Consider the following 22,339-nt stretch of genomic DNA (forward strand, 5'->3'; position numbering starts at 1 on the left):
TGACCTACGAAAAACATCATGGATATTATCCCTTTTAGGCCTTCCAGATCCTGCATCTCCTAAATCCCATAACTTACCATATCCTACAAATGGCTCACTTGGTTGATTTGAGATCAGGGTATCTTCACCCTTATAGTGAGTATACAATACACCGTTCACTCTCTAAAAAAAAAAAAGAAAGCCTCACCACCTGCCTTTTCAAACTTTGAATCAAGAGTCTTTGACAAAGTTTAAACATAAACTTCATGATAAAAGCTATTAGCAAACTAGGAAAGAAGGGAACTTACTCAAACTGATAAAGAGTGTGCACACACAGAGTCCTACAGCTATTATCGTAGTTAATGAAGAACAACTGATTACTATCCCTTACCACTGGGAACACATCAAGGATGTCTTCTCTCACCACTCCTATTCAGCACAGTGCTGGAAGTCTTAGTCAGTGTAATAAGACATAAGAAGAAATAAAACTCATATAGGTCAGAAAGGAAGAACTAAAACTGTTGCTATTTGCAAACAACATAGAAAATATCAAGGAATATATGCAAAAACACTCTCTTTAAACCAATAAGTAAACTTAGCAAGGTTGCAGAAAACAAGGTTAACATACAAAAAGCTGGTCACACTTCCCTATGTTAACAGTGAAAATGGAAATTTAACATGAAATACCATTTATAATCACTAAAAGAAAATAAAACATTTATGTATAAAACTAATCAAGTATGTACAGGATCTTTATATTGAAAACTACAAAATACTAATAAAAATCAAAGAAAATTAATAGATTTGTTATGTTCAGGGATTGGAAGACTCAACAAATTGGTCTATAAGTGTGATGATATTGATTCTCATTGAAATTCTAAGAAAAAAAGAGAAAGAAAAGAAATTCTAGGAAGATTATTTTTAGACATAAACATGCTGGTTCTAAAACGTATATAGAAAAGCAAAGTAACTAGAATACCAAAAGTAGTTTTGAAGAAGTAAAGTTGGAGAATTCACACCACCTGATTTGAGATACACTGTATAACTGACTATGGGAGTCAAGACACTGATGGATAAAAACATGGATCTATGGGACAGAACAGAGAACACAGAAGTAGATCCAAGAAAGTATATCCAACTGATTTTTGATAAAGATGCAAGATCAAATTAATGAAGAAAGGAGAGTCTTTTCAAGAGTTTTTTAATATTTGGACAATCATAGGCAGAAAAGGAAAAAAGCAAACCTCAACTTAAGATATATTTGCATGTTATGAATTGGACAAATGCTTCATAACTGGGATCTACAGAGAACTCAAATTAATCAACATTAAAAAAGCCTAAATGCCCACCAACCCAGGAATGGATTAACAAACTGTGGAATATGTATACCATGGAATACTATTCAGCCATTAAAAAAGATGGAGACTTTACATCCTTCTCCTGTAGTCAGTTATACAGTTGTGGGAATTTATGGTATACCCACACAGTGGAAAACTATTACGTGAACAAATAGTTCAATTAAAAAATTAAAAAAAAAATACTTGGACACTTTGCCGAAGATATCAAGATGGCACAAAAGTAACTGAAAATATTTCAACATCATTAACTACTGGGGAATTAAAAAAACTTCAATGAGATATTGCTATACACCTATCAGAACAGCTAAAATTAAAAAATACTTGCTAGCATGGATGTGGAGAGAAAAGAACTCTTACACACTCCCTGTGAACTGCAAACTAGTACAACCTCCACGGAAAGTAGTATGGAGACATCGCAAAGAAAAAAGGAAAGTCTAGGAAAGTAGACCTACCACTTGATCCAGCAATCCCACTACTCAGTATTTACCAAAGGAAATAAAGACGCTTTATTAAAAAGACACTTGCATTTGAATATTTATAGCAGCACAATTCACAATTGCCAAGATATGGAAACAACTAAGTAACCACCAATATATGAGTGGACTAATTCAATAAGGTAAATGTACACCAGGGAGTACTACTCAACCATAAAAAATGGTGATCTAATAACTTTTGTAACAACCTGGATGGAATTAGAGAGCATTATTCTAAGTGAAGTATCATAATAATGGAAAAATAAACACCACACGTACTCAATACTAACTGGAAATTATTCCATCTATGGAAGTAAAATTCAATGAAAATCAAGCAGGTGGTACGGGGTGGAGGGGATGAGTAAATTCACACCTAATGGGTACAGTGCATGCTATATGAGTGAAGGGCAAACTTAACTTTGACTCAAATGGTACAAAAGAATTATATGTAACCAAACATTTGTACCCCTGTAATATTCTGAAGTAAAAAGAAAGAAAATACTGTCAGTACCAAATGCTACCAATAATGTAGAGAAACTTTATAGCTCATATATTATTTATGGAAATGCAAAATAGTATAACCACTCTGGAAACAGTTTGGCAGTTTCTTATGAGGGTAAATATACATATACTGTCTGGCCCTGCAGTCACACTTCTAGAAAATTATCCTAGAGAAATTAAAACTTATGTTCATGCAAAAACCTATATGTGAATGCTCACAGTAGCTGTATTTGTGATAGACAAAAAGGGGGAATGAGCAAATTGCCCTTCAATAGGTAAATGAACACACAAAGCATAGCACATCCACACAGTGGAACACTACTCCTTAATAAAAACAGAACACTGATACCTGCAACAACCTAGATGTAGCTCAGGGCAGTTATATAAGGAAAAGACGCCAATCTCAAAGTGTTATATACTATATGATACCATTTATACGACAACCTTCAAGAGACAAAGTTAAAGCAAGAGAGAAAAGTTAAGTAGTTGCCAAGGTTGGAATTAGAAAGACTGACTATTAAGCTGTAAGATGAGTTTCTTTGTGTTGATAGAGCAGTTCTAGATTCTGATTATAATGTTGATAACTTGAATCTACTCACATGATAAAATTTTATGGAAGTATACATTTTTTAAAGTTCATGTAAAAACTTGTGAAATTTGAATAACTCTGGTTCATATCTGAGTCAATAATGTTGTACCAATGACAATTTCCTGGTTTTGACAATGTACTATGGTTATGGAAGGTATTACCTATCGTTGGGGAAATCTGGGTAAAGTGTATGCAGGAACTCTGTGTATTATTTTTGCAACGTCTTGTGAGTCTTGAATTATTTCAAAGTAAAAAGTTATTACATGCATGCACACATAAACACACAAACATGATGGAGTTTCTTCCTTGTGGGAAGGACTCCATTCATCAATAGACATAGCACATACTACTTAGCAAACTCGAAAATGTTTTTCAAAACTACATTCCGTGTCCTATCCTCTTCCCTTGCATACCAAGAACTGTTCTTTCCCAAACACTCTGTTTTTCATGCAGCCATATCTTTGCACAGTTTATTCCTTTTCTTCCAATTTTCTTAACAAATGCCAATCTATCCTTCATTATATTCAAAGGAAAATTCTCCCCCCTTTCCTATATCTGCTCATGTAAACAGCCAACACACTCCTGCAGACACATCTGAGATGGTCTGCACCTTCCTTCATTCACATCTTGTCCTCTTCAAAGATGGAGAAAATAGCAGCAGCTAATCTGAGTACAGGGAGGCTAATGTCCACAAAAGGGACACTCTTGTTCTTTCCCTTCTTTCTCTTGTCACATATTTTGTGTTAAGAGAACTATTTTTTTCTTGCCGTGAATGGTCCTCTCGTTCAGCTTTGAATCTGTGGCAGAGATCAACCCAAATGCCCCATTGTCCATGAGGCTCTCCCAACCTTTCCCAGGCAGCAGTCACCTTCACTCCCTATCCCCAGAGTACTTACACTACAGCACAAGGTGTAACAGTAACAGTCCATGTGACAATGGCTTCCACTGAACTGTGAACTCAAGGGTAGGATCCCAAGTCTCTTTCATCTTTGTATTTACAAGAAGTAAAAGAGAGTATGGCATAGAAGTACCTAAAAGGAGATCCACCTAATAATCAGAGGAGCGAACACAGGATAATGTAAAAAGTTCAGGAGCCAAGAACCATTTGCTGCAAAATTATCTGAAACACACATGGGCCTATTATAAGAAGGAGGACTTTTCAGGAGACAAGAACTCCTGAGGGTATTCGACATGGTGGTTACCCTTACATGAGCAGAACTCAGCATTAATCAGACATGGAATCAGGGGATGATATGGAAAAAGGGACTCTATTCAGAGAGCTGGTGACCAGGGCCAGAGGCAGCTGAACTGGACCATTAAACACCAGCATTTTTGCCTAGAAAATTCCTTCAGTGAGCATGCAAGAGAGGCCTTTAGTCTCATTTTCCATCAAGCCTTTTTTCTTTGTGTCCAAGACATTCTTTTCCATTGTATTTTATAGTCTTGCTCTGTCCATGACACATACGTGCATGAAAAATGTAAAGCCATAGGGATGGCATCACCAGCGGCACATGAGGCCAAATTCAAGTCTAGCTGATTCTGTTTTTACCTTCAGCAAGCAGACATGTCTTCAACAGGGCAGCCCAAACATACTCATTTTCAATATGCCACTAAGATTTCTTTGGAATCAAGCAGTTCACTGTGTGAAAGTTGTTTTCTTTTTTTTTTTTTTCTTTTCCTAGAAACAGTCTAGCTGGCTACATTGAATTTATGGCTTTGCAGAATTCCCTGAGAACAGGTGAAGTGAAAAATTGTACCCATGTTGTCAACAAATTCCAAGAATAATGTTCCTGTCTATCCATCCATACAAGGAAGTTTACATGCCATAAACATATGGATGAAAACAGTAATTCACTCTTATCATAAGAAGGCATTTTTTTAAAGTATGGAGAAACACAGTAAATTTAAAAACCTACTAAAAAAAAGTAGGATATAATCTTTCTACCCCATAATTTTGCATCTTGTTCTTCACACATGTGAAATATGTTTGGAGCACCCAATGTAGAATGCAGATTCTTAAAGATTGTATTCAGGCAAATCTGCTGGTCTCTTAAAAAGAAATTTTAGTAGAAGAAATATAATATACACATATAAATTTCAGTATTAATCATAGTGTGTTCCTATTTTGTTCTCTTCTAGTGTGTGTTTACTCATATACTTGCTTTTGTACAGTAAGTTTTTCAAAAAGAATTTATTTATTTATTTTTTTAGTCAAGGTCTTGCTCTGCCACCCAGGCTGGAGTACAGTGGGTGATGGTAGATCACTGCAGCCTCAAACTCCTGGGCTCAGGGGAGCCTCCTGGCTCAGCCTCTTGAGTAGCTGGGACCAACATTCCTGCCTCCTCGTTTTTCTATTTCTTGTACAGATAGGGTCTTGCTATATTGCTCAGGCTGGTCTTGAACTCCTGGCCTCAAGCAATCCGTCCACCTTGGCCTCCCAAAGTACTGGGATTACGGTTGTGAGCCACGATGCTCAGCAAGAATTTTTTTTAAGAAGAAAACCTCCACATAAATTTTTACCTTTTAGCTAGTATATGTGTGTGATGAGAAATTATAGCTAAAGAGATTGACCTTGCCTATCAGATATTAGCTCTTCCAATAGATCCTTCTCACATATTTACCCCTGAAGATTCTGGTTTTAAGACTCTCACAGATTTTGAAGCTAATAATTTTCTGTGCCTACACATCTGCAAAATACAAAATGATCCTTAAAATTATTCTTAAAAATTATAATTCAAACATTAGCAAACATCTCAAATATTAATCAGGCTTGCTTTATATATATATTTTAAAAAGCTTATATTGCCCCTAGTTCAGAACGATTAAAATAGTGGGCAGCCTGTAAATATTATTTTTGGTTAATAACTGCATGCATATTCAATGATTCCTGCTGCTCTCTGCTCTGGAAGGGAGGTATAGCAATTATTTTTGACCCCACTTCAGAGAAAGAGAAATTGAGCTGGAGGAGGAACACTTATTAAAGTTATTTCCTTGAAAGTCATGGGTAGATTCTGAGACAAGTTGTTATTTCCAAAACACACCAAAGTCTGATCATTCCTGCTCCCACCTTGGCTGGGAAGGTAGCAGCTATTTAGCAATATTAAATAGAATAATAATAATGCACTTTATTTACAAGGCACTTATCCTCCATTGGCATGCAAGGTGTCTGCCTTGAAGCACAGCAGTGAAAGAATTAAACTGTATTGAGCTGTCTAATGTCATCCCCGTGTGGAGGTTGGTGGATTGTAAAACCTTGCTCGGGGTTCTTTGTATAAGACTTGCATTTTCACTATAACTACCCTTGATTCTTTGTGTATCTCTAATTTCTTTCCATAACATCAATAAAAGAGAATATTGAGAGGAGAAAGGTCTCTTCCAAACAGGGGGTCTGACTCTCGGCTGTGATTTGCTTGGCAATTGGAGATTTTGTGTACAATCTCTCACAGCAAAAGGTGAGGAATGCAGAAGCAATGGCTTTTATAAAAACACAGAGCAGCAGGAAGCCCTCTCTGCCCAATTACAAGGTGATCCCAGTTCATTTTTACGGTTTGTTTCTTTCTTTCTTTTTTTTTTTTATCACATATGTTTCCAAACACAGTCTTGATATCCTGTGGGGCTGCTTTTGTAAAAAGCCATAGCTTCTGATTTAAGGAGCTTCAAAAATAGCTCTCCGCTTCTTCAGTCTGAACGAGAGCAGTCAAGTTACAGCACATTTATTCTCTTTGAAAAATAGAAAGATGTCAAAAGCAAAGTTCACGGCAAAATTAGGCTGATTTGTTTTGTGTTTCTGTGATTCTGGCTGGAGAAGTAAACAGGAAAAAAAACCCACAGTGGTTTGTTTAATAAGCAAAAACTGCTATTAAAATGAATTCCGTGCTCAAAAACTTATCCTGGCAGGAAGAATCATCAATTATATAAGCTTTGGGAGAGAGATGGGGGTAACAGCAAAGCTTAATATCCACAGTCAGCACACAATTCAGGCATCATGTTCAGAAAAAGCACAACCTCGTTAGTCTGATACAAACAATCAGTGGTTCTTAAGATTCTCTGCATTGGTTGTGACTGACATGGTGCAGAAACCTGGTATTAAAACTTCTGTAGTGAAAGCATCTTTGGCTGAGAGTGTCAAAGGGTGGCACTCTTTCCAGTTTGGAAAACTTTTAGGAGAGGCCCAGATAGAATGGAAAGAGCCTCCCAGGAGAGTCTAGGGAAGCTCTAGAGAAAAAGCCACAACACTGTGACAATTCCGCTGCCCCAACCTCACGTCCATCTCTGGAGGGAGCGTCAACATGTTTACCTATTTATTGGGTTCTGCATCCCCTGCACCCCCATCCTGCTCTTGATTTGTACACACTGGGGCCTAGACTGAGAGTCAGATTTAGCTCTAATCCCAAAGAAAGTGATCCTGTGATTCTTCCAGCCCCTGTAACAGATGCAGTTTCTCCATCTTTGATGTGGTACAAGTTCTAAACCAATTCTGGGTCTTGACTGGGAAACATCAGTCCCATTTAGAATATGCTATTCCATATTGCCCTGAAACCCTGAGGCTTTGGTTGCTATTTCTTTGTTCACTTTTTGTAACCATTCCTAATGAGAAAGAATGGGAAGAGAGCATACTGAATTTTCTTGGCTAAATCTTTGTGATACTATTATCCATGTGAACCAAGCAGCCTTTTTGAATTTCTATCCCTATTTTTTTCCATGATTATTAAATTATCTAACATATCTGGAGAAAAATATTGTGTTCTTCATCAATAAAATGGTTTTTCAGGAACACGAATACATTGGGGAAGTGTTGATTCAACAGTAAACCTCTGTAAGTTGACCACCCAAGGAACTGTAACCAACTGGTCAATGTAAGGAAGTAGGCCTAGTGTACTGACACATGCATGTGGTGTGTGTCTGGTCTATGGAAATTAGGTCAACTGAAGGAGGTGGTCAATGTAGGGAGGTGGTCACCTGTGGAGGGTCTATTGTAATTTCAAGTTTCTCAAATTCACCAGGCTGCCATATACCATAAGGGCATTGCATTTGCTATTCCTTCTGCCTGGAACATTCTTCCACCCTCTGCTTTGTCCAGTTAACTTCTGCTCTTCTGATAGATCCTAGTCCAGGAATCACTTCTTCAGGGAAGCCTTCCCTGATGGCCACTTGTCACATATGATTAGTAGCAGACACCTCCCATTGCTAGCACTTATCACAGGTGTAATTTTATGGTATTTGAGTAATTCATCCTTTGATTACTGTCTTAAACATACACAGAGACTACAATGAATGTGTGTGTGCTGCACACATGGCTAATTTTCAATCAGTCATGTAGAGGTTCTCAATTAGCTCAATCGCTCCTATAGAGGTACGCAGCTCAGTAAATGAAGAGTTAATTTAAAGACCACTTTTTAACTGAGAGTTGTGATCCTCCCCTCATTTTGTCTCTCTTCAGTGTGAAGTTAAAGGAAGTTAACCCTTTGTTAACCCTAAGCAAGTTAAACCCACTCACCTGGGTTTCCTCCTTCTCTTTTTTCCCAACTCTTTGTGTCAGTTCTCTGAATGGATGCTGAAATTGTCACTGACAATGCCAAGTAGGAAGGTAGGACCGGCACTCTAAGAAACAGAAAGTATCAGCAGTTAGCTTGAAGTTAGCAGTGCAGTGCAGTGTGCTCAAGGGTGTCCCCTAAGATTTTATCATGGAATCAAAGGAAACGTAGCACTCTTTCCCCCCTATCTCTAGCTCCACTCTTTGGATAAGTGAATGGATAATCTTGAGTCCTTTTGTGTATTTTCTATTTTTGGTAGCTAAATAGTCAAAAAGACAGAGAGTAGAAGACTGAAAGATAGGTTGTCCCACACTGTTGTATATTTTATGCAATTCTAAAAAGTATAGCTGAGATTGTGTGAACTTTAAGATAGCATGAACATGTCCTCTTGCATCCCCTACATTTTCTCTTTTACTTTGACTTATCTGTTTCATTTTACGGTAGGATCCACCTTCAGGCACACTGATGTCTGACATTCCCACCATCTACTTGCCTGAGGCCAACAAATTGCTTTCCTGAGTCTGAGTCTTAATCCTACTATTACAAAGTTGGAAACTGATGAGAAACATTAGCCTGCCAGTGAGATGGGCAGTACCTGGAGACCACTCTGGTGGTCTGTGTGCAACTTGTTTGGCTTCTTGAGGAACTTAGATGATAACAGACCTGTTCTGAGATTGGAGCTGCAAACCGCAAAGTACTGCAGGGGCTGCTGACCAGGGCTCCAGGACGCAAAAGGTTTTCCATGAGAAGCAAACCCATTCCATTTGTGGCTTTTGCTAGTTTTGTACTATCAAGAAATGTATTTTTAAAAAACCTTTTCTGCAAAGCTAACAAAAGCCACAAATCTGATACCTTTGGGTTACATGCAAAAACATGATGCCTAATTCAGGTTAGGTTTTTGCACTGCATTAGCTAATGTGATAGAACTTCTTCTAAGAAGTTCCCAGGTCAACCAGGTTAACCTCCACATTTCAAATACACTTTGATTTGAGACCTCAGCCAAACCTTCGCAAAGTGCTGAATGGCAATGTAATTGATGAATTTCAACCTTAAAACATTTAAATGATGCATCACCCCCATCCCAACACTCCTGATAAACCCTCATGAAAATCAGGGCCTTGAGTTGACAGTTGATTCCATGAGTACAAAAGAGGCAAGTTCTTATCACAGAAATGGGAAATAGTACAGGTTGGAATCTTCATCCAGGTGTTACGTGGATGAAAGGCAAACAGTAGAGAGGACTCCAAGAAGAAATTTTACAGTTAGAAATAGATCAGGAGGCTTAAATTGGGGAGAAGGAGGCAAGTTGTAAATCTCATTTATAAGTAACCTGCAATAGTCCTCCATAGGCAGTTCTATGGCCCATGTTAGATCCTGAAATCTCCACTGATCCTCACTACTGCTCTCCTGTAGGCAGTTTTGCTGTCTAAAAATTGCATTCAATTGGATTTCCTAAGGCTCTTTTTGTCCTCTTTTCCATGGAGATTGGTGACAACACTCCACTCTGCAGCATTTGGGCTCACTGCATTTGTGGGGGTAAGTAAAATATTCTGGTTATCTTGCATATAATCTGCAAAGTCTAGATTGGATTATTTGGTATGAAAACTTTAAGGTATTATATTATTATTTTTAGCAGCATCACCTAACTGAGGAATGGATAAGAAACATCTGAGAATTTACTAGTCTTTCCCTATGACTCTATTACTGTGATTCTATGATCAAAAAAAAAAAAAATCTTAGAGTAATAGTTGAGAATTTTTAAATTGTCTCTCCTTTATCTCCCAACATATCATTAAGCTTTGGATTCACAGAAGCAAAATGGCCTTAGATGATGAAGATATAGATTATGGACTGAGGGCTACATAATTAAACATGTGAGATATCAAGGTAAAGTACCAGAATACATAAAGAGGATAATTTCTTTAGTCAGCAAATGGGCAATAACAGGAAAAGAATTTTTGTCTTGGGATAGTGAGCAGTTGTATAAACATATGATGCAAAGGCTTTTTCAAATAGACATAACATTGCCATATGTTCCATCCGAAAACTGCGGAGGGACTTGGGAAAATCAGAATGATTTAAGATCGCCTATATACATCTCTGCCACCACTTGGTTAGCTGAGCCCAAGCAGCTGAAAGTAAGGAGCGTAGTTAAACAGGGACATGTTGAGAGACCAGAGTGTGCCCCAGAGATGGTTGTGTTGAGATAAAGAAAGCCATCAAACATCACTGGCAGACTGCTGCCTCCCTGAAGACCTGGTAGCACGTGTGCACTGCCTCTGGTCTCTCTGTTCCTTGGGGCTCGTGGCACACCTTCCTCCAGGTTCAGATGGGAGCTGCTTAACACGGCAAAAGAGGTTTGGACTGTGGGGAGCATGTGGATTTGCACTTCTTCAGTACTGAGTCATGAGAAAGAGACAATGCCGCCAGGGTGTCAAGAGTCCACTGAAGCAAACATCCCTCTACATGTAGGGGAGGCAGCCTACAAAGTAGGAACAACGGGGTCAGCAGCGCCTTAGTGCCCTGTGCAGGCTGTGTCTGCACAGCATCAAATCCACCAACTGCAGTGGGAAACATTTAACACACACCAGTGTTGCATCTGCAGAACCTAGCTAGTGGGTTTGTTTTCTCTTTGTGACTGGAGTGAACAATTGCATCCTGTAGGCACAGCCACCCTGTAAAAAATTGATACCTGAAGACGAACCATCAAACGTCAGTGGTGTAGACCAGCATTCTGCATTTCATAGAGTGGGGGAAGTGAGATTGATGTAGAAAGCAAATTAGATTATTAGCAGCACGGATTGCAAGTGGCAATCTGCTCCAGTATGGTGGTTTCGTTAATCTCGATGTGTTTTAATAGTCAGTAAGATGACCAGCAATGATCCTTCTGAAAGGTGTTCTTCCCTCATTCAGAGACTCAGACCCATTCATACACAGGTCTTTTTATTGTCTAATTATTTAATAAAAAGGATAAAGTGATCGCTTTTCCTGTCCAGAATTAATCAGGTGGCCCTTGAAACTAGAATAGACTTGGTCGTTCCTGAAACGTTCCTTTCAATTTGCCTCTGTTGCTATCCACAGAGTCTTTTCTCGAAAATAAAAACAAAAGCTGTATGATTTGAAACTGCTCAACCACAAGAATATAAACAGAGAGCTGAGCCAAGCTACTCAAAATTATGTCTCTGAAATATTCATTCATACATGCACGCATTTTCTTGTTTGTTTTCTTATTTTTTATTCTACACAGCACTTGATGGGCTCTCAATTTGAATCATTCTTCAGTTTTAGAAATCCTCAGAATCATTTCTTCCTATGTTTATTCCCCTTCCAATTCCATTTTTCCTCTGAGTCCTGCTCTGTGGATGGTGGAACCCCCAGGTGTCCCCTCTTCATATCTCTGAAATGCCTCCCATCACTTGAACACACCAATTCATTCATCAAGTTTACCCAGTACGCTACTCAACACACGTAGTGAATTTCTTATTTCAGCAATCACATTTTTCATTTCTAAGAAGTTTTAAAGTGCCAGATCTTATTTCTTGAGTATCACCTCTAGTTTAATAATCTCTTGTCCATATACCATGTTTACAAAAACCTTCTTTATCTCTCTGATGATATCATATATTGTTAAAATCCTTTTTGTATTGTTTCTGTTATTTGTCATCCCTAGGGTGTACAATTTTTCTATGTGTTGTATTAGTGGGCTCTCTCTCTCTCTCATTGCATTGGGCATCCTCAAGTGTTGGGTAGTTCTTGGCTGCTCACTGTCTTAGTTAAGGCTCCTTCAACATAGAGCCTGCAAATTGGTTGCTAATTAGTTTATTTGAAAGGAATCCCAGGAAGATGCAATGAGAGTGAGAGACTGAAGGAGGAAAAGCCAATTTTAGAGAGCATTTGGAGCTTACTCAGTTCCCCCAGGAACTCTGAGAAGTGTACCAAATGCCTGCCACAATTGTTTGCTAAAGAAATCCCACCTCCCAGGATTTGAGTGCTGCCCCTGGGGGTACTGACTCTTCCCACACTTTTGATTGGGTTTCCCTGTGGGCCAAAGGGGTTCCCTCAGTTTTGAAGACGATCTTGGGCATAAAGCATTTTAGGAGGCTTGGCCAATGTGTACCCAGACCCATCCATGAAACTGTACAAGTTGCCACAGCTGCTGCTGCTCACACTCGTGTGAGGAGGAACTCTCCAGAGTGTGGCCTAGGTTGTGACAGTTCCTAACCGAATGACTGTTCTGCAAGAGTGGACTTGGAGCAGTGACATCAAGCCCAGGCTTTTAGCAGAAGCATCTTATTTGGCCTGGCAGTGAGTCTATCCATCTACTACCATTTTTTCAGAGTGCCTCTTTTTTTTCTAGTCCACAGAGAGTTCTCATTCCCATTTTTAGGAATGACTATGAATATTTTATTTTTTCTAATGTTCTATAAAATATCTTGTGGGAGAGAAAGAGTTCCACCTGTGCTCAGCCATCTGCTTAATGTGTAAATTAGACTCTTCCATCATCCCTCGTAAAGCATCACTTACAAGATCACCGAGATTTCCCATTTCCCACCAACCTTGGGTTTCAAGAACAAGCCCTCATTTACAATCTCATCTCAACCTGGTTTCACAAATGTTGACTTCCTCTCCCCTATCATCTCCCCGGAATTCAAAGTGTTAATTATTGGGAGTGATCTCCTGACCCCCTGAAAAAGCCTCACAAGGACTGTTCAGCTCAGTCTATCTAAAACATTCCAAACCCAGGACTCTAAAATGATATCAAAAAGTTTGATATCACTCTTTTTCTATTAATTAAGATTGCCGTAAGTTGTTACCACGCTGTATTAGTCTGCCAGGGCTGCCGGGACAAAGCATCATAGACAGGGCAGTCCCAGTTCTGGAGGCTGGAAAGCCAAGACAAGGCATTGATGGGTTGGTTTCGCCTGAGGTCTCCCTCCTTGGCTCACAGACGCCTGTCCTTTCTTGTGTCTTCATGTGACCTTCTCTCTGTACTCATCTGTGTCCAAATCCCTTTTTGTAAAGACTCCAGTCATATGGATTATGATCCACTCTTATGACTCTTTTGAACAGAATTACCTCTTTAAAGACCCTATCTCCAAATGCAATTCCATTCTAAAGTTTTGGATATTAGGATTTCAACACAGGAATGTTGGATGGACACAATTCAGCTGCTAATACACACTGTTCAGAATTCTCCAGATTTTACTTCAACATCGTTCAAATGCAATCAAACATTATTCCAATCCCCGTTTCACTTTAAATAGAAGGAGTTACTATTGCCACAGACTTAAAAACCCTCATGTTATTTTCTCTGATTCTTACTAGAAAAACATTTCTCCTAATAATTCCTTGGAGTATGCAGAAAGGAACACAAGAACATATAATAAACTGAGAGGATAAAGTCTTTAGGTCAAATCTAAATACAGCAAAACCTCTTTAATATGAGATAATATTCTCCACCTTACATGAGAGGATGAAACTAAGTTTTAGAATAGTTTTAAATTTATTTTTAATAAAAATATATGCATCTTGTGAAAAAAAAAATTAACCAAACAGTTCAAAGGGATAGACAGTGTAAAGAATGTCTTCTCCCACCTCAACCTTCAGTTCCCAGTTGCCCTTCCCAGAGGCAAGCACTATTATCTGTTTCTTAATTATCACTCCAGAGATATTCTATGGGAATACAAGCATGTATATTAATGTTTCCTTTCTGCTTTCTGCAGCTGGGGGTATACTGTACACACATTTTGCATTGTGCCTTTTCCACTTAACACTCTTGGAAATTAGGCCATTTCACAGGAAGAAGCTAAATCTAATTTTTTTCAAAGGCTGCATAACGTTCTATTGTGTGGATGTACAAATAATTTTCCAGCCATACTGTTCTGATAGACATTTAGGTTATTCCAGCCATGTGTTACGATCAGTAACGCCATAATGAATAGCCTTCTTTATACAACCTTGCACAGACATGTGACTTATAGTTTCACTGGTAGAAAGTAGAAATTTATCTTTCTACCTGTGAAACTGTAAGTTCAAATGTGATGTGTATTTTCAATTTTGAAATATGTTGATAAATTTCTCTTCAAAGAGTTGGCATCTATTTGGAATCTCACCAAAACACGATGTGAGCACTTCACACCCTGTTCATTATACTATCATCAAACTTCTGAAAATATGTTAATTTTGTAGGCAAATAGTGGTATATTATTATTTTCCTAATCTGCATTTCTCTAATTTTAGGCAAAATTGAACATTTTTTCCATACATAAAAACTTGCTATTTCTTTTTGAAAACTATGTGTTCATAATCTTTGTTCATTTATCAATTGTTTCTCTTTTCTTAATTGCTAAGTAGGTTTTTTAAATAAACATAATATTTAGTATTTTTGGAATAAATATCAAATGAAAAATATAGGTTTGCAAGTCTTCTTAATTCTCCTATGTCTGCCTTGATAAATAACAGGGAATAATAGATCCCTGTTATCTACCTACCACTAGATAAGAAGTTTCCATTATTGCAAAACATTTCAATCATCCTAATAAATGGAAAGATACACAGTGTTCATTGATGGAATGACTTAATAGTAAAAGATGTCGACCTCCATAGCTGATCTCTATACGCAATGCCAATCTAATTCCAAGCAGAACTTTTGAGGAACTCTACAAATTCATTCTGCAATGCAGTGAAAGAATACAAGTATACAAATAGCCAAGTTAATTTTGAAAAAGAAGAGCAAAGAAAAAGAAGCATGATCTATCATGGAATAATACATCTAAAAAGTTTTAAAAGAAACAACGATATGACAGTAATAAGCAATTGATCAATAAAACATAAAAGATCTCAAAAAAACACATAGACTATTGTTTAGAACATGGCATATTGTTTAGAAAATGGCATATCGTTTAGAAAATAATATAGGGGAAATTCATGCACTCTATGGAAAAAATAATCTTGAATTTCCATATATACCATGTTCAAAGTGGATGCCAGAAGGGATAAAAACCTAAATAAGAAAAGTAAAATTAAAAAGGAAACATGTGAATACCGTTGGTGGGAATGTAAATTAGGAAAGCCATTATGGAAAACAGTATGGGAAGTCCCTTAAAAAACTAAAAATAGGGGTGGCACCTGTGGCTCAGTGAGCAGGGCGCCAGACCCATATACTGAGGGTGGAGGGTTCAAACCCAGCCCCGGCCAAACTGCAACAAAAAAGTAGCTGGGGGTTGTGGAGGGCGCCTGTAGTCCCAGCTACTTGGGAGGCTGAGGCAGGAGAATCGCCTAAGCCCAGGAGTTGGAGGTTGTTGTGAGCTGTGTGACGCCACGGCACTCTACCGAGGGCAATAAAGTGAAACCTTGTCTCTCCAAAAAAAAAAAAAAAAAAAAAACTAAAAATAGAATTACCCAATAAGCCAATTATTCCACTTCTGGGTATTCGCCCAAAATATTTGAAATCAGATTGGTCAAAGAGATGTCTGCACCCCCATGTTCACTGAAACACCATTCACAGTAGCCAAGATTGTGGAATCAACCTAAGTGTCCACCAACAGATGAATGGATGGAGACCTTACCTCTTTCATGTTTACATGGATGGAGCTGGAACATATTCTTCTTAGTAAAGTGTCTCAAGAATGGAAGAAAATGTACCCAATGTACTCACCCTTATTATGAAACTAATCTAGGACCTTCACATGAAAGCTATAACCCAGTTACAACCTAAGAATAGGGAGAAGGGGGAAAGGGAGGGGAGGGAGGTGGAGGGAGGGGGATTAATGGGATTACACCTGCGGTGCATCTTACAAGGTATATGTGAATCTTAGTAAATGTGGAATGTAAAGGTCTTAGCAAAATAACTAAGAAAATGCCAGGAAGGCTATGTTAACTAGTGTGATGAAAATGTGTCAAACGGTCTATGAACCAAGTGTATGGTGCCCCATGATCATACTAATGTACACAGCTATGATTTAATTAAAAAAAAAAACTTGAAGTGAACACTAATAAAACCATTATGTAAAATTCAAAAAAAAAGAAAATGTGGTGTGTATACACAATGAAATACTGTTCATTCTTTAAACAGAAGGAAATACTGTCATCTGCAACAACATGGATGAAATTGAAGAACAGTATGCTAAGTGAAATAAGTCGGGCACAGAAAGACAAATACTGCTTGTTCTCCCTCTGTGTGAAATCAAAAACAATCAAACTCATAGAAACAGAGAGTAGAATGGTGATTACAGAGGCTGGGGAGCAAGGGAAATGGGAGATTGTGGTCAAAGGGTACAACATCTCAATTAGATAAGATGTATACTTTCTTTTTCTTCTTTGTATTCTGTTGCACAGAGTGTTGAATATTTGAGGTGATGGCTATGTTAGCTAATTTGATTCTATTATTCCATATTCATAAATTAGAACATCATTTGTACCCCATACATTTAGGCAATTATAAATTGTCAATCTGCAATTCAAAATTACTCTAGAATTAAAAAATAAATAAATAAACCTAACAGAAGAAAATGTTCAGGACATTCTTAAAACTTTGGGGGTAGAAAGAGACTTTTAAATAGATGCCCAAAGTACAAAAGGTCTAGCTGTCTATAAAGTAAAGAATACTGTATTATTTTCTAAACTATAGAGACAGTTAATAACTGATGATGGTCTGGGAGAGGATATTTGTAACTTCTAAAACTGAGATAGGATTAATATTTAAAATATGCTAAAAACTCCTGGAAATTAATAAGAAGACAGATGCACAACAGAAAACTGAGCAAAGCACATTACCATGCAGTTCACAGCAGGGAAAACCTAAATGCCTATGAGTTGTTTTAGGTCAGGTTTTCTGCAAGGCAGACCAGGCAATGAAAATCATAACAAAGGAAGTTGATTAGCAAGTGCTCTCAGGATCAGTGCTTATTACCATGATTTGGACATGGCCTGTTTGTCCTCACCAAATCTCATATTGAAATTTAATCTCCAGTGTCAGAAGGTGGGGCTTACTGGAAGGTGTTTGAGTCATGGCAGCAGATCCCTCGTGAATGGCTTGGTGCTATTCTCAGGGTGGTAAGTGAACTCTTCTCTCATTGAGACTGTATTGATTCTGGGGGGGATGGACTAGTTTCCAAGAGAGTGGGTTGTTACAAACCCAGGATGCCCCTCATGTTTGAACTCTCTTTGCACATACCTACTTCTCTTCTGATCTTCTCTGACATGTTTTGACTTAGCACAAAAGCCTTCTCCAGAAGCCAAGCATTTGCTGGCACCATGCTTCTTACACACCCTGCAGAACCATAGGCTAAACTAACCTCTTGTCTTTATGAATTATCCAGCCTCAGGTATTCCCTTATAGAACAAAAAATGGATAAGACACCTGTAAAAGAAGGAAAGGAAGAAGGAACGGGCAGAGGGAGATGTTGTTCTGTGATTCAGTCTGCACGAAGGACTCAGCCCACCTAAGAGGAGCTCCAGAGCTGAAAATAGTGTGGCAGATGTTATTAAATGCCTCTAATAACATCTAGTATACTACACGCTTTTCCTATAATGTCACTGTGACTCTTTTCCTACAGAAAAGAAGAGTCTATACCTTCTTTCCTTGGAACTGGGTGAGTTTCTTGATTATTTCAAACAACAGAGAATAATAAAAGCAATGCAATGTGGCCTTTAAGGAGGGATAAAAGGGTAAAAGGTGATACAGCTTCTAGTCTGTTTGCATGCATACTTGTTCACGAAAGAGCTGCCATGTGAACTGTGAGACTGGCCTGAGACCACCATGCTGTGAGAAAGCCCAGCCTGGCCTATATGGGGAAGCACATGGCAGGGCCCTGAGATTACATGAGGAGAGAGAGATGCCTTGTTAGCTTCCAGCTGATTTGGCTCTCTGTTCTTTCAGCTGCAATCCCTATCTAGCTGAAACCCTGTGAGAGACCCTAAGCCACAACTTCCCGGCTGACCCTTTCCCAAACTCCTGACCCATAGAAACCTTGCACAGTATGAAGTGATAACTGTTCTTTTAAGTCACTAAGTTTAGGGGTTATTTTATATGTAGCTGATATGCAGCAATAGATAACTAAAACACTTGGCTCTTCAGAATTGTCCTAAATTGGGGCAAAGGGGGCTAGATTTTATATGCCAACATTGACCCATCATTGAATAAGGACTGGCTTGGAAGCCAAGAGGGAGTTTGGGCAAAGTGGCTTTCTTCTGCCAAGGGCAAGTGGAGCTCAAAAAGAGCTTCCAGTTGAGGGCTGTCAGCCAGCAAAACTCCCAGCAACTCGAAATAAGTCCTTCAGTCTTGAAGCAGGATGTGGATGGCATAGCACACCATCAATACACTCCACTGCTTGTACCACCACTAAGATCCACTTGTTAGTGGATCCACATCTCATGCTCACACCCATGTGTCAAGGTGTATGCCTCTACCCTAGACCATGTTGTTCCAGGGATCTCATGACTCTATTATTTTGAGAACCTATTATCCTTATTATTGTCAGTAAGCCCAAGTCTTCCAATCATTCTCTTTCAAGTCCCTAATGAACTGGTCAAATCATTTGCCATTGCCATAAGTTCATTTCTCTTCCTAACCTTGGGCCATTTCTCTTCCTAACATAAAAAAGATTACTAGGTATGCCACCCCCAAATTTAGCCCATTTGTAGGTTTTCTCCTCACAACTACATTTCAAGGCTATCTGTGATTGAGTTGTATTGTGGCTTCTATTCCTATCATCTACTAATTATCCAAAATGTAATGGCTTAAAACAACAACATTTGTTTTTCTCACATATCTTAAATTTGGGCAGGACTTGGTGGGAAGGGTTTGCCTCTGCTCCGTGTAACAGGTGGGGCAGCTGACAGCTGGGGGTGGAATTAGAGAAGGCTTGCTTACTTGCATGTCTGCTGATTTATGCTGGCTGCTCACTGAGCGCTCAGCTTCTAGTAAGGCTGAAAGACCTATACATGGCCTTTTAATACAGCTGTTTAGCTTTCACAAAGCTGTATGGCTTTCTTCTAAGAGCAAGCAAGCATCTCAACAAGAAGGAAGAGCTAGGAGGAAAATATGGTACCTTTTATGACCTCGTCTAGAAAATCACTCTATGTCACTTCTGCCTCATTCTATTGGTTAGAAGTGAGCTAGTAAGGTCAGTCCATATTCAAGGAAAGGAGGGTTAGACTTTATCTTCTGATAGGATCAAAAGAATGTTATAGAATAGCAAAGAATTTCCACACAGTGTATGCTCGTGACCACTGGATTTCTAAAATTTTCCTATATGTTTATTCTCTAATCTTCATAACGTTCATCTCAAACCCTCTTAAGTTTATGGGTCTCAACCATGGCTTCCAATGTTCCTGCTACTTCTTCCTACATTTAGTCAAGTTAGCATATTATTGATGAAGTGGAAAGGCGTGATGTTCTTCAGGATGTCTTGGTACAGCAGGTCTCTTCTGACTATATTAAGAAAATGTTTGGATCATTCCTATTTATCAATGTACAGACTATACATGAGTACTGTTTTCTGTTTCAAGTGAATGAAAACTTCATCTGGTCATTTTTCTGATGGACGTGGAAAGAACACATCACCCCATCAGACACACATCATTCCCCAAGTCATCTCCACATGCTCTAACAAAGACACCACACAGATGCAATGGTTGCTGTGCTTGGTTGTATTTGAAGTAGTCTCATGTCATCCTTCAGGTTCCATCTGACTTTGATAGGTGCCAGACTTGTGAATTAAATAGAGATACGCTAGGAACCACCTCTAAATTATTTAGGTCCTTAAGGGAAATACTATTTTCCCCTATACCACACATCCCAAGGAGAAAGTTTTTGACTGTAATTTCTACATTAGTGGGGTGGGCATACTTTCAGAGTTTGCCCTATCTCACTGCGACAGCTCTTATTTTATTAAAAAAAAAAAAAAGAAAAGAAAAGAAAGAAACTGATACAGGTTTCTGCCAGCTCCCAGTTACATCCACTCCAGGGAAATGACCACAGCATGGATTTGTGGACTCATTGGATCTTCTATGAGGCCAACCTGGGCAAAAATTCCATTGTTTACTTAGTTCTTACATGCCCACTAGCAATGAGGCTATGAGGACTGCAGATCCCTTAGAGCAGGCGTCCTCAAACTGTGGACCATGGGCCACATGAAACGGTGTAATTGTATTTGTTTTTTTTTTTACTTCAAAATAAAATACGTGCAGTGTGCATAGGAATTTGTTCATAGTTATTTTTTTTAAACTATAGTCCGGCCCTCCAACAGTCTGTGGGACAGTGAATTGGCCCCCTGTCTATAAAGTTTGAGGACTCCTGCCTTAGAGGAAGCACTGGGAAATCCTTACATATACCCTGGGACAGTGGTGCAGGGCTCCTCCTCCTGGGAATCTGGCCTCTCCTCCAGCTCAGTGGGTCTTCGATCAGAAAACTTTTTGTCAGAAACTGGACAAAAAGATTTTTATGTGGGCCACCATGTTTAGTCTCCCAATCAACCAGCCTTTGTTTCTTTTCCCTGTATAAATTGAGCAATACTCTCGCTGGCTTTCTACCAGGCTCGTCTCTAGGGACACTGTGTACATTTATCACCTCCACAGTTCCCTATAGATTGCGGTTCTCTGGCTGCCACTCTGATCTGCCCCCCCACCAACTTGGAAATAATCACATCTAACTTGCTTCCGATGGTTAAATGAAACCACCTCAGTATCTCTGACCCAGGCATCTCATGCTTCTTTTGTTCTGAGACCCTATCATCCCTATAATCGTCGGTAAGCCCAGTTCTGTTATTCTGATTATCTATTTTTGCATAGTGGCATAAAACAACCAGTTTATTATGCCTCATGATATTGAGGTTATGAATTTTGGCAGAGCTCAACCGAACAATTCTTGTTTCGATTGACATCAACGGGATCACTCTGTGTCATTCACCTGCCTGCTGGAGCAGTATAAAAGGTCCCAGGTGGCTCCCTGCACATGCCTTATGACAGCAAGGATGAATGGGCCCTTTTCCTCACCAGGGATCTCTCCGGCAAGGTAGTTAGTTGGACTTTTTACATGTTGGTTCAAAGTTCTAAGACCAAGTATTCCAAGAAGCCCAGGAAAATAACCTCAAGTTTTTTAATGATCTTTCCTTTCCAATGCTCAAACTTCATTTCTTCTCATTTCTAATGGTAAAGAAGGTCCCTAAGGCCAGTCCAGTTGCAAACAAAGAATTAGATTCTACCTCTTAATCAAGGAAATAGTAAAGCATTTGAGGCTGATTTTAATCTACCACTAACAATATCTTTTATTGTCAACTTTAGATTAGAAAATAAAGCCCCCTTGGGGTGACAATTTTCTATAAGTCTATCAAGTTTCTGTACATTCTGTAAGCAGAGGCACTGACTGCCCTTATTACAGACTATCTTTTTAAAGGTCTTTGTATAGCAGTTAGCCTTGGAAGCCAGGGATACTGTCTCTCTTAGAGGCAAAAGCAGAGCAAGTTTACTATCTGTTAAAAAGAGGGGCCCAAAACTCAAGTTCCCTCTCCTGTAACATAACCCACTATATGTTCAGGTGTCACCTGGCCTTCTTTGCATTACCCTGAGGGAAGTGGTTGTTGGAGAGCTGGCTCAAACACTAATATTCTCAACTACTGCAATAAAGTCCTTTGTCTCTGACCCAGGAGTCTTGTAGCTTCTGTAAGCATCCCTGACATTATTGTAAGCTCATTTGTTAGCTTACAAGTAGGGTAACATCTAGTACCCTTTAAAATTCTAAACTCCATGATGGAGCTCCTCAGAGACTGTAGTGTACCTCTCAGCAAGACATCCCTTACTGCATTCGTAAATGGAGCATCCTCTGAGCTTTCCAGTGGAGGATAGTCATCAGTTGAGCATTCCAAATATTTCAGAAGATATTTACTCTATAGGCATACATCTCTG

This window comes from Nycticebus coucang, chromosome 19 (genome assembly GCF_027406575.1).
Source record: "Nycticebus coucang isolate mNycCou1 chromosome 19, mNycCou1.pri, whole genome shotgun sequence".
Taxonomy (NCBI): Eukaryota; Metazoa; Chordata; class Mammalia; order Primates; family Lorisidae; genus Nycticebus; species Nycticebus coucang.